Here is a 12777-nt window from a genome sequence, read left to right on the forward strand (position 1 = left end):
ACATACATTTTGCTTACACAAAGTGGAGCATGCATAGAAAGTGCTACCAGGTATTTACTTCAGTCTGTGTTCTCACTGAAGAGCTTCCTCCTGTGGCAGGTATCACTTGGAATAGAAGTTAGGAAAACCTCTCCATTGGGGGCACAGCAAATGTAAAATTAAAAAAAATAAAAATGTATGTTTGCCCTTAAACGAAATTGTTTGCAAACCAGTGATGTGCAGTCTTTAAAGAAGAGCTTTAATACAGGATGGAGCTTCATCCCAATCAGTAGCTGATAGCCCGGGGTCAGATACTTTCATATGGAGAGGGAAGGCTCTGGATCCTATTGAGCAGGGGTCAGGAACCTTTTTGGCAGAGAGAGCCATAAACGCCACATATTTTAAAATGCAATTCCGTGAGAGCCATAGGTTTCAAACTGGGACAGTAGGGCTCACGTCCCTGTTGCCATGGTGATGGGTATACAGTTGATCCGCCGGGTAGCGGAAGTGTCAGACACGTTTTCAGCTTCTCTTGGGTTTCTGCAACATCAGCAATTTCCCAGAGAGCCAGACAGGAGAAGTACCGACTAACAGCTTGTACAATTAGCTAGCTGACTTGGGGGTTGATTCACTTTGTAGGACAAAATCCCCGCATTTTGGCCCAATGACAGGCAGCCTACTTGGCCAATCAAAGTTCTAGATCTACAAAGTTACCTGTCAGGGTCCAGAGTGGGATAATTGGAGCGGCCATTAGTATTGGGGGGAGCACGAGTAAGTTAGTAGTGCTTGCTACAGCAGTAGTGTGACTACTTTGAAAATGTTACTTGCACAGCCACACTAAGCTGCGCTGCTTGAGCAGTGTAGCTTAGTGAATCAACTCCTACTGCTGATTTGTCTGTGAGCCAGATGTAGCCTTCAAAAGAGCCACATCTGGCTCCCGAGCCATGGGTTCCCTACCCCTGCTATTGAGCATTCCCCCTGAACCTCTAGAATAAAAATCTACTCAGCAGCACTGAAAAGGCTTGGGGTTTCTTTAACAGAAGTACAAAACCCATCAGCCACCAGTCTGCAGACACTATCCCTGCCAGTGTACAGCCAACTAGAGGAGCACACATCACCCACCAGTCTGCAGACACTATCCCTGCCAGCCTACAGCTACTAAGAGGAGCACAAATCACCCACCAGTCTGCAGACACTATCCTTGCCAGTCTGCAGCCAACCAGAGGAGCACAAATCACCCACCAGTCTGCAGACACCATCCCTGCCAGCCTACAGCCATCCAGAGGAGCACACATCACCCACCAGTCTGCAGACACTATCCCTGCCAGTCTGCAGCCAACCAGAGGAGCACAAATCAATCATCCACTAGTCTGCAGACACTATCCCTGCCAGTCTACAGCCAACCAGAGGAGCAAAAATTAGTCACTCACTAGTCTGCAGACACTATTCCTGCCAGTCTAATGCTGGATACACACGGTTCGTTCCCGCACTCGATTCCCATCGATGCGCCGCTCAATCTCCGTCGATTCGTTTACTTCCGACATGTCCGATTCGCGTTTCGATGGATCGTTAGGTCGATTTGCCATACTTTACATGGCAATTGACCTAAACATCATCGAAATGCGCACGGAAATGTTCGGAAATAATCGAATCGTTGGGAATCGAGTGGCGCATTCGATGCGGGAACGAACCGTGTGTATTCACCATAATACCTTATATTACATAGAAATGGTAAGATTAGATGAAAAATATTGTATCGTCAGTGGCCAGCTTCAGAGGCAGGGGATCAGTGGGGCTGCCAGGCAAAGTGCATTGTTTAACATGAAGTAAATATATCAGCCACCAAATGCGTTTTACCTCTGGTTCCCTTTAAAGTCTGGACAGTTTACTATTAGGCCCAGTTCACATCACAAACGCGGATGGCCATGCGTGCGGAACGCGTGCGGACCGCAACGCGTACGAACGCACGCCATCCGCGTTTGTGTGCGTTGCGTGGCTGATCCCATCACTGAAAAGTGAATAGGACAGCCATGCGTTTTTACAAAAAATGCATGCAGCATGCGTTCCCGGACCGCACAGGTCCGGAACGCATGCAGTGTGAACATCAGACATTGCACTCTATGCAATGTCTGATGTCGTGCGTGTCGGCCACCTGCACGCGTTTCCAAAACGCGGCTGGAAACGCGTGCAGTGTGAACGGGGCCTTAGGCTGCTTACACACCAAAATGTAACGTGTGCCTGTAACGCTCCCCCAACGCACAGCAATGTAACACAAGTGGGCTGTTCACACAGCCCACGTTGCGTTACATGTAACGCTGCACGTTCTCCGGAAAGTGCAGCATGCTACGGCGTTAGATCGGCTATAGCCGCGTTAGACTGTTTGCACATGCGCAGCGGGGGGCGGAGAGAAGGCGGGGAGAGCCAGCTACAGTAGCCGCGCACATGGCTACTTAATATGCACTGCACTGGCGGCCGCTGATTAGCCGGCGGGACCACGTGATGCGGAGTGTCTCGCTCCGCATCACGTAGTCCCGCTGGCCAATCAGCGCCACTCTGGGAGACCTTATAGGAATCGAGCCGCCTAACGCGGCTCACTCTACCGTCCTCACTTGCAGCACCATACGTTGTGTTAGGTGCACGTTATGCGACCTTAACGTAGCACCTAACGCAACGTCTTGGTGTGCAAGAAGCCTTACAGTTATTCACCTCTAATAAGGAACATTTAGCATATGTTTGTGACCCAAGCAGAGGCCAGCAAATCAGGGAATTCATCAGTTCTCTGAGCTCCAGATTCTCCTACTGCTTCCTATTGTTTGCTTTTTAAATCACCTGTATTACAAAATCAATAGGCAGCTTAGGCCGAGTTTACACAGACAGTTTGAGGTCAGTCAACAGCAAGTGTTTAACCACCCTCAAATCATTGTCCGTGAGAGTGAAATGAAGATTGCCTGACCTGTCCATTCGCACATGGCTGGAAGGCTGCACAGTTAGCAGCTGTTTAGTAACACAGACCTGAAGCATCTGGGGCAGTCTTACAAACCACAAATGCATATGCAAGGGCTGTGGTGGTTTTCTTACTGAGGCAGTGGAAGCAGATGTGACAGCGGCTATTAGCTGTGTATAACCATGTTTAATGTCCTCTATAAACATCCAGCCATCAGTCTAGGCCTATTTGGGGTCACTCAAGGTCATTTATTTTGCATCGGTTATAATGGGAAGTGGTAGAAGCATGATTTTCAGTTGCACGATTACCTCCGCCAATCACAACTCGGGAAGCAGAAAATATTAGCTATTAATCTCCTCTACTTTTCCCCAAAGACGTGAATGGAGAAGGAAATTAATATCAACATAATGCAAAGGATATACAGTACTGAGGCAATATAAGAGGCCAATAATTACAGCTTGCAAGCAAATTTCATGCAAATTGTTGGCAGCTGAGAATTGGACCAATCAGATTCAGCAGTTAAGCTTGCCATACACTTATAGATTCCCACTCAAAGTTCCAAAACCATGGATTCCTTTTTGTAAAGAATTGATGCAGAAGGAATTGATTCCTTCCATACACTGCACATCAATTTCCAAAAGATTCTAGCAGGAAATCTATAGAAAATCATTTGATCTGCCAATGCTCTTGCCCCGCTCCAAACTGTTTTCAATTTTTTATTCCGTCCAATCTATATTTTCTATCCTGTCCGAATATTTGATGGATTTTTAGAGAAAAAAAAAACGATTTGACAAATCAAATAGGAGAATCGATGGCCACCTTAAAGAGGATGTGTAACTAAACCAACCGACCCCCTGGGGGATACTTAGGCTTCCCCCTTCCTTAGTTACAGATCCTCTAAGGGTGGCCATACACTCGTTAGATTAGCATCAGATAGATTTCGGATCTATCTGATGTGTTTAGGAACATTTTTTACTAGGAACAGATTTCCAATAGATTTCAGTTTGAAATCTATTGAAAAATCGATCTGATGGCATTTTTTTGCCATCAGATTTCCATTAGGGCCAATGCAAAATGATAAGCCATCTCAACAGATCGACCTAGATTTTCCACCCTGCCAGATCGATTGAGATCGATCAAAATCGGCCGCAAAACGATCGATTTGGGAATTTGAAAGGATCGATTTCTGATCGATCGAATGGCTGAAATCGACCAGTGTATGGGCCCCTTAAGTCTCTTCTCTATATTATACAGTTGATTGCTTTAACCACTTAAAGGGAACCTTAACTGAGAGGGATATGGATGTTTCCTTTTAAACGATACCAGTTGCTTGTCAGTCCTGCTGATCTCTGTGTATGTAGTAGTGGCTGAATCACACACCTGAAACAAGCATGCAGCTAATCCAGACTCCAGTCAGAGCACCTGATCCGCATGCTTGTTCAGGGGCTGTGGCTTAAAGTATTACAGACACAAGATCAGCTGGAGAGTCAGGCAACTGGTATCCTTTTAAAAGGAAAAATCCATATGCTTCTCAGTTTAGGTTCCCTTTAAGGACCACGGTGTTAAACCCCCTCAGTGACCAGGCCATTTTTTACTAAACAGGCCACTGCAGCTTTAAGGCCTTGCTGCAGGGCCACACAACTCAGCACACAAGTGATTCCCGACCTCCCCCCCCTCCCCTTGATCTCCAGATCCTCATACACACCTTGTTTAACAGACTTCATCTGCATATCTGGCAATCATCTGCAGATCTGAAAATCCATCCTGGTGGATCTGATCTGCAGATGATTGTCTGTTAAACAAGGTGTGTATGAGGATCTGCAGATATCATAGACTATGAATGCATTTTGCAGGAATGGATCTTTTGCAGATAATGATCTTTTGAGTGTGTACAGCATCTTTGTGTGCAGCATCTTGCAAAGATTTTATTCGATGGGGAGTGCAGCTCCATAGAATAGACTGTGTAGAGTATGGCTCTTATACTACATGGAAGGGGGTAAAATTGGTCTGATCTTGCCTTTTCCAAAGACTTTTATCTCAAGTGTGTATGAAGCATAAGACATTGAATGCTGAGTGACAAGCAATTAGCTGCATAGGAATTTTTCAGTAGAATGGTATTGCAGGTAGCCTGTAAGCAAACTGGCACTAGCATGGTTTAGGTAAGCCAGCGAGAAAGTCCATAGGGAAATTCTGCTAACGTGATTGGGTGTCAAACTGCTAGGTTTCAGACAGGTTGTAGTAATAATATGCCCACACTTTTTGATCAATTAGAATGCTTCAAATTGAAGAGGATTCTGCGATTGGAGAAATGTCCCCTATTGACTTTCTCACTGGCTCACCTCAACCACAGTAGCTCCAGCAAACCGTCTGCCAAAATAATCGTTTCAGCTGAAAAGAATTTCGTACCTGTAGATTGGATAATATCTCAGCAATCTAGATGGGAGGGAAGGTTCATATTGGAAACAGATCAAAAGCCAGTCTGTCCAAGCAAGGAACTAGTAGAACGTTTTTATATGCAAGCTTGTCAACAATTAGGATTCATTCCCAGAGATAGTTTTTCTAATGCATAGTTTTCTAATGGTGGTATTCACATGCAGGGCTGTGGAGTCGGAGTAATTTTGGATACCTGGAGTCGGTGGTTTCAGTAAACTGAGGAGTCGGATGATTTTTGAACCAAATCCATAGCCTTTGTAAAAATTAGACTAATGAGTCGGGACTCAAGTAGTTGGAGCAATTTTAGGTACCTGGAGTCGGTGGTTTCATAAACTGAGGAGTATGAAACCTGAGGAGTATTTTTGTACCGACTCCACATGTGGCTGTTATTAAAGGACAACTGTAGTGAGAGGGATATGGAGGCTGCCCTATTTGTTTCCTTTTTAGCAATACCAGTTGCATGGCAGTCCTGCTGATGCTCTGCCTCTAATACCTTTAGCCAAAGGCCCTGAACAAGCATGCAGCAGATCAGGTGTTTGTCATTATTGTCAGGTCTGACAAGATCACTGCATGCATGTTTCTGGTGTTTATCAAACACTGCTGCAGTCAAATAGACCAGCAGGTCTGCCAGGCAACTGGTATTGTTAAAAAGGAAATCAATATGGCAGCCTCCATATTCCTCTCACTACAGTTGTCCTTTAGCTGACCTGAGGTAGTTGGAAGGTACCAACTACCCAATTGTCTATTTTAATTTAAATCAAAATCCTATACCTACCATGGGAGGGGGAGCAAGATAGCTTGCTCATAAAAGCTGTCTACTAGTTCCGGGCTAGTTAAAGATTGGCTTTTGATCTGTATCCAATATGAACCTTCCCCCGATCTAGATTGCTGATATATTATCCAATCAGGTGAAACAATTTATCATGATCATTTTGGAAGCCTGTAGATGAGGCTTGGGCAAACTTGGCCCTCCAGCTGTTGAGGAACTACAAGTCCCACAATGCATTGCAGGAGTCTGACAGCCACAGTCATGACTCAAAGGCAAATGCATTGTGGGATTTGTAGTTCCTTAACAGCTGAAGGGTCAAGTTTGCCCATGCCTGCTCTGGATCCCAATGAGGCTACCTAAACACACAATAACCTACGCTGCTGCGCACATGCGCACACTAGTGGCTGCCGCCTCTGTCTCTGGTGAAGAATGCAGCATTTCTCTACAACAGTCAACCAAACTCGATTACTAAGGCCTCGTTAACATCAGGGACGTTTCTGTGCGCTTTCCACAGCGCATTGCCCTGTGCGATCAGCAAGGAATTGATTTTTCCATGTAACTAAATGTGCCTGGTTCACATCTATGCGCTGCGCTGAGCTGCGTTACAAAAATGTAGTGTTGCATGCATTTCTGTGCGCTGAGCTCAGGGTTCTCCCCAGAATTTTTTTTTAGCCGGGTGGCATGAAAAAGTAGACGGGGGGGGGGGGGGATGCTTACAGCATAGGACATCCGTGCACCCCCTATCACGTCCCATTCATCCCTGCACCCCCTATCACTTCCCATGCATTGGTACACCTATCACATTCCATGCATTGCTGCAATCCCTATTACATCCCATGCCTCCCTGTATCCCATATCTTGTCCTATGCACACCTGACAACTCAAACAATACTCGTTCCTATTTCCTTATAACAGGTTATTGCACTCTCAAACATTTTATACACTACTGCACCACTAACACATTCCACATATTACTGCACGTCAGTATGCCCCCATACAGCACTCACCACACTCCACATATTACTGCACCGACCTTCAAACTTCATAGCTTATTAGTGATCACATCCCAGCAAACTCCTTACATTACAGAGCATACATTACTGCACATACATTAAAGCACATCACCATACATTACTGCACATACTGTACATTAGTTAGTATACATTACTGCACATACATTACAGCACAATACATTGCAGCCCATGCAGTACATTACAGCATAATACAGTGCAGCCCATGCATTACTACAACCATTATAATTTTTAAATTACAAAACCATTCCATACCACTATGAATACACCCTACAGTATATGGCATCGCTCTACCCTGATCCTGTGTGCTTGCACTCTTACAACACCTCCCCCTCCTGTTAGCCAATGTCACCCCCCCTACCAGGGCTGTGGAGTCGGTCCAAAAATCCACCGACTCCGACTTCTCAGTTTAGGATTCCTCCGACTCCGACTCCTCTAATTTGCATATAACAATTTTGTTGATTAAACGTATGTAACATGAAATTCGTCTCTTAACTGCCAACGCTTAGGAATTTTACAAGACAACTGAAGTGAGAAGGATATGTAGACTACTATATTTATTCCCTTTAGACTAAAACTAGTCCTTGGTAAGAGTACTTGTAAAAGGTACAAACCGGAACAAAGAACATCTATCAGGCCCTAGGCAATGTTATGGGGGGACATGTAAGAAGGATGTGCAGGTACTCTGCAGGGGAATGAGGAGATTCTTCCTCTATTACACATTCTTCATGCACAATCTGAACCAGGTTTATGGGTGACAGACAACACCTCTCTGTTCAATGTGCACAGCATTCTCAGTGGATTCCCTGCAGCTCTGTGGGGAGTGCATATGTAGAGTATAGTACTACTGTGTAACAAAGTAAACCTGAGACAGATGAAATTAAAGTTTTATACATACCTGGGGCTTCCTCCAGCCGCCTTTAGGATAATCAGTCCCTCGTTGTCCTCCTCCACCACCTGGATCTTCTGCTATGAGTCCAGGTACTTGAGCCAGTCAGGCGTAGTGCACATGCACACACTCCGCCGCCAGGAGCATACTACACCTGTGCAGCACTATTGCGCAGGTGCAGAATGTTCCTGGCTGTGGGAGCGGCATGCGGCCGGACAGTGCTGACTGGCTGAATTACCAGGACTCATAGCAGAAGATCCAGGTGGTGGAGGAGGACAGCAAGGGACTGATTGGCCTGAAGGTGGCTGGAGGAAGCCCCAGGTATGTACAAAACTTTACTTTTCATCCGTCTCAGGTACCCTTTAATTTGTAGTCACCAAACCAAATTTTAACAACATATCAAATTATTTGATTTCATTAGCAAAGGGAGTGCATACATTTGCATAAATCAGCATCAGTGCAGAATTATTTCCATCTCATTGACCATCTCTATTAGTGACACAGCTACACATCAGGCTTTATTCTTACAGCATAGATGTTATTTAGTATATATAAGAGATTCCTGTGTACACATCATATATACAGTCACAATCAGATATGTATATCTGACCTTAAAAATACAGGGACTGCTTTATTGGAGCAGCACAAGTAACTAATTTTGATTGGTTTATTTCATTTTTGTGGACTAAGCACAGCTATTACTGTATATATACACCGTATATATACACATTATTTTTAATGACCATTATCTGAGAAATAGAACATCTTATCATATTTTCTATTTTAATTACAGTAACAAATTCATTAGGAGTCGGAGCATTTTTTCCCGACTCCGACTCCAGGCACCCAAAATTGCCCGACTTCCCGACTGCGACTCCACAGCCCTGCCCCCTACTCACTCCATAGGCAGCCACGTATCACCCGTCCCCCGACCACCAGCACTCCTTCCTGCCGGTCACCGAGCTCTGTGCACGGCAGGATGTTGTAGATGAAGTTATCCATCTAGTGGGGCCTCTGTTGGAACAAGGTGACCCACTTCCCAGCCCACTGGTCCTGGAGACTTAATCGGCTGCAGCACAGGGGAGCACTGGCCAGGCCGCTCTACCGATGGGGGGAGAAGTACTAGAGGACTGGAGGATGTGCTCCTTGGTTCCTGCAGCCATCTGTGTGCCGATGTGCGCTACTGTACGCTCTCACCGAGCGGATCTCCCTTTGCATAGCTGCCCCGAGTTCCCGCAGCGCTGCCCGCCCGTAGAGTCACTCAGACCTCCAGATCAGCGGCAGCCGGCAAGGATATGAGAGAGGGGAGCGATTTGCGGTAACGCGCCATAGACTTTTAAATACAGTAAGTGACATCACTTTCTGCATTAGAAGGCTATGGCGCGTTACCGCAAATCGCTCCCCTCTCTCATATCCTTGCGGCTGCCGCTGATCTGGAGGTCTGAGTGACTCTACGGGCAGGCAGCGCTGCGGGAACTCGAGGCAGCTATGCAAAGGGAGATCCGCTCTGTGAGAGCGTACAGTAGCGCACATCGGGACACGGACAGCAATGCAGAAGGACTGTTTGAAAATTCGGGTGCGCCTTGGATAGCACCCGGGCGGGGCTTGAAAACAGCCTGGCGGCCCGCCCACTTAATTAGTCCTGGGGAGAACACTGGAGCTGTAAAGCGCACATCAATGCAAGTGAATGGGTGCGCTTTTTTAGCGCATAGAAGCGCATGCGTTTTTTACCCCTAATTAGAGAAAAAAATACATTTACATACAAAAACAGTTTTATTGACAACTGCTGCTGCTACAGTAAGCAAAACATGCTTTAAAGAAGCGCAGCGCACAGAAACGCGCACTAAAGCGCGCGTGTTTTAACATGTTTTTCAGTGCAGCAGATGTGAACGAGATCTAATGGTTGTTTTCAGGAAGAAGTTCTATAAGATGTGTACACAGCTTAATTTTCAAGGACCACAGGCTGCCCGATTTCAGTCTGGTTCATGGATACAATAGCCTAGGCCAGTGATAGGCAAACTTGGCTCTCCAGCTGTTAAGGAACTACAAGTCCCACAATGCATTTGCCTTTATGAATCATGACTGTGGCTGTCAGTCTCCTGCAATGCATTGTGGGACTTGTAGTTCCTTAACAGCTGGAGAGCCAAGTTTGCCTATCACTGGTCAATGCCCCAGGTTCTCAACAGGTGTTAAGTAAACATCTTGAGGTACCAGGACTGGGTTTTGGGGGTCCATGAATGTTTCTTAGTTAAAGGGGACCTGAGGTGAGAGATATATGGAGGCTGTTATATTTATTTTTTTAAACAACACACATTGCCTGGCTGTCCTGCTGATCCTGTGTCTTTAATACTTTTAGCCATAGACCCTGAACAAGCATGCAGCAGATAAAGTACTCTGACTCAGGTTTTACTGGATTATCCAGATGTTTTCTCAAGGGTTTTGACTCAGGCACTTCTTATGCCAGAAGAGCAGCAGGACTGCCAGGCAACTGGCATTGTTTATAAGGAAATAAATACAAAAACCTCCAAATCCCTCTCACCTCCGGTTCCCTTTAACCTGTTACAAGTATTTGGACTTAAAATATACTAACTGATGAATAAATGAGCCTGGTTAATTAAAAGCATAAAGGAAGGTTTAAAAAAAAAATTTACATGCAAGTAATGAGTATTCCTAACAAATATATCTGTATCAAGGGGATGTTATTCACAATATGAGGTACTCAGCAAACATCTCTTGGAAAGTGGTACATGAAGTAATGTTGAGAAACACTGTTCTAGGCCACACAATGATGTTATACTCCAAATCAAAAAATAAGTGTAATAAAGACAAAACCACTAACTGCAATTAATGCACCAGTCCCATCAAGATTTAAAAAAAGAAAAAAAAAAACACAAAAAAAAAAAACACACAACATTTTTTTTACTCTCAGTTTTGTATCTTTGGGGTGGGGGGCACTCTTTTTGGTTTCACGGGCATTTTGCCACAATGAAAATCACAATTAGGGCTACTTCATACTGGGAGCGCAAATCACAATCGCAGGTGCAATTTTTAAGGGACAAAATTCCACATTATTACCACAATCTGCAATTCTTGTTCAATAGAACAAGAATCACAACAAATCAGGTGACAGGCAGATTCCCCCCAGGTGACAGGCAGACCCCCTTCCCCCAGGTGACAGGCAGATACCCCCACCCCCAGGTGACAGGCAGATCCCTCCCCCCCCAGGTGACAGGCAGATCCCTCCCCCCCCCAGGTGACAGGCAGATCCCTCCCCCCCCCAGGTGACAGGCAGATCCCTCTCCCCTCCAGGTGACACAGGCAGATCCCTCCCCCCCCCCCCCCAGGTGACAGGCAGATCACCCCAGGTGACAGGCAGACCCCCTTCCCGCAGGTGACAGGCAGACCCCATGCTGGGGTGACGGCAACACCTGTAACCACAATGCACTGCACAATTCCCACTGCCTATTGGTAAATAATTGCCCAGCTCTGTCTGTGTGCGGGGCGTAGTCACAGGCTGCCTTCCAGCCCAGCCCGCACACAGGCCCACCCCGCCATAGCAGGGGAAAGTGAGGGAAATACCCGGATGCGGGGGGTGAGAGTGGGGAGGAAACGGGGCCTCAGCGACGCAACGCCGGTCCGCTCACTTACCTGGGCTGGATCGGATGATGACTGGCCGCTGCGTCCCGCCAATGACAGCGCTCCGTCCTTAGTTCTCGGCTTCAGCCCATTGGCTGTATTTTCTCCGCTGGATCGCCGACGTAAGGTGTGACGTCACGCGCATGCCCAGACAAGCGCGGCGGTGAGGCCGGGTAGCTTGTGTGCTGTGCAGGCGCGGTTCCGCCATGTCGGTGCAGGGCAGCCGGAGGAGCTTGGCGGGACTCCCGCGTCTAGTGCGGCGGATTCGAGCGTCTGTGGGGCGAACAGATTGGGCATGGTGTGACTTGTGGTGCTGGATAATGGGAAGGGCTGCTGTAGGGGTCCTGCACTCTTGTATGGCTGAAAGAAGAGAGATGACTTAAAGGGGCACTATGGCCAAAAATATTTAAAATATGTGCAAACATAAACAAATCAGAAATACATTTTTCCTGAGTAAAATGAGCCATAAATTACTTTTCTCCTATAATGCTGTCACCTACAGTAGGCAGTAGAAATCTGACAGAAGTTACAGGTTTTGGACCAGTCCATCTCTTCATAGAGGATTCTCAGCAAGGCTTTTATTCTTTACAAAGATATTCCCTAAAAAGGATTTAAACAATGATGCTAGCTAGCCCCCATGCTCGCTACACAGTTTTTTGGCAGTTGGACAGAGCAACTGCCATTTATTAAGTGCTTTTGAAAATAAATATATCCCTGAAAACCCCCTTATTAGAAGATGGGCTAGTCCAAAATCTGTTGGTAATATTTATTTATACTACTTACCGTAAGTGCCAGCAACATAGGAGAAAAGTAATGTATGGCTCATTTTACTCTGGAAAAAACATACTTCTTATTTGTATACGTTTGCACATATTTAAAATTTTAGTTTCTTGCTGTAGTGCCCCTTTAAATAAAGGTTTTTGTTCCACACTTTTGCTCACCTGTCAGGTCCAAGATGCTTAGACCGCTGCCGGTGCCTTGAACTCCTGCAGGTCCACCACTCCTGCATAAACTTGTACAATGAAAGAAATGGAGACGGCACACCAATGGCTCAGCAAACAACTGTATTGAGTATGCAGAGGCACAGACACGACAT

At 46.0% G+C, this 12777-nt stretch overlaps 1 protein-coding gene across 1 annotated transcript in view; it reads right to left on the reverse strand.

Moving 5' to 3' along the window:
* Nucleotides 1–11777, reverse strand: part of ZMYND11 (zinc finger MYND-type containing 11) — a 136303-nt gene extending 124526 nt beyond the window's left edge. The window contains exon 1 of the mRNA XM_068238607.1: nucleotides 11694–11777. The gene's annotated coding sequence lies outside the window, so the exon portion shown is untranslated. The remainder of the gene's footprint in view (nucleotides 1–11693) is intronic.
* Between the last annotated feature and the right edge of the window lie 1000 nt (nucleotides 11778–12777).

This window comes from Hyperolius riggenbachi, chromosome 5 (genome assembly GCF_040937935.1).
Source record: "Hyperolius riggenbachi isolate aHypRig1 chromosome 5, aHypRig1.pri, whole genome shotgun sequence".
Taxonomy (NCBI): domain Eukaryota; kingdom Metazoa; phylum Chordata; class Amphibia; order Anura; family Hyperoliidae; genus Hyperolius; species Hyperolius riggenbachi.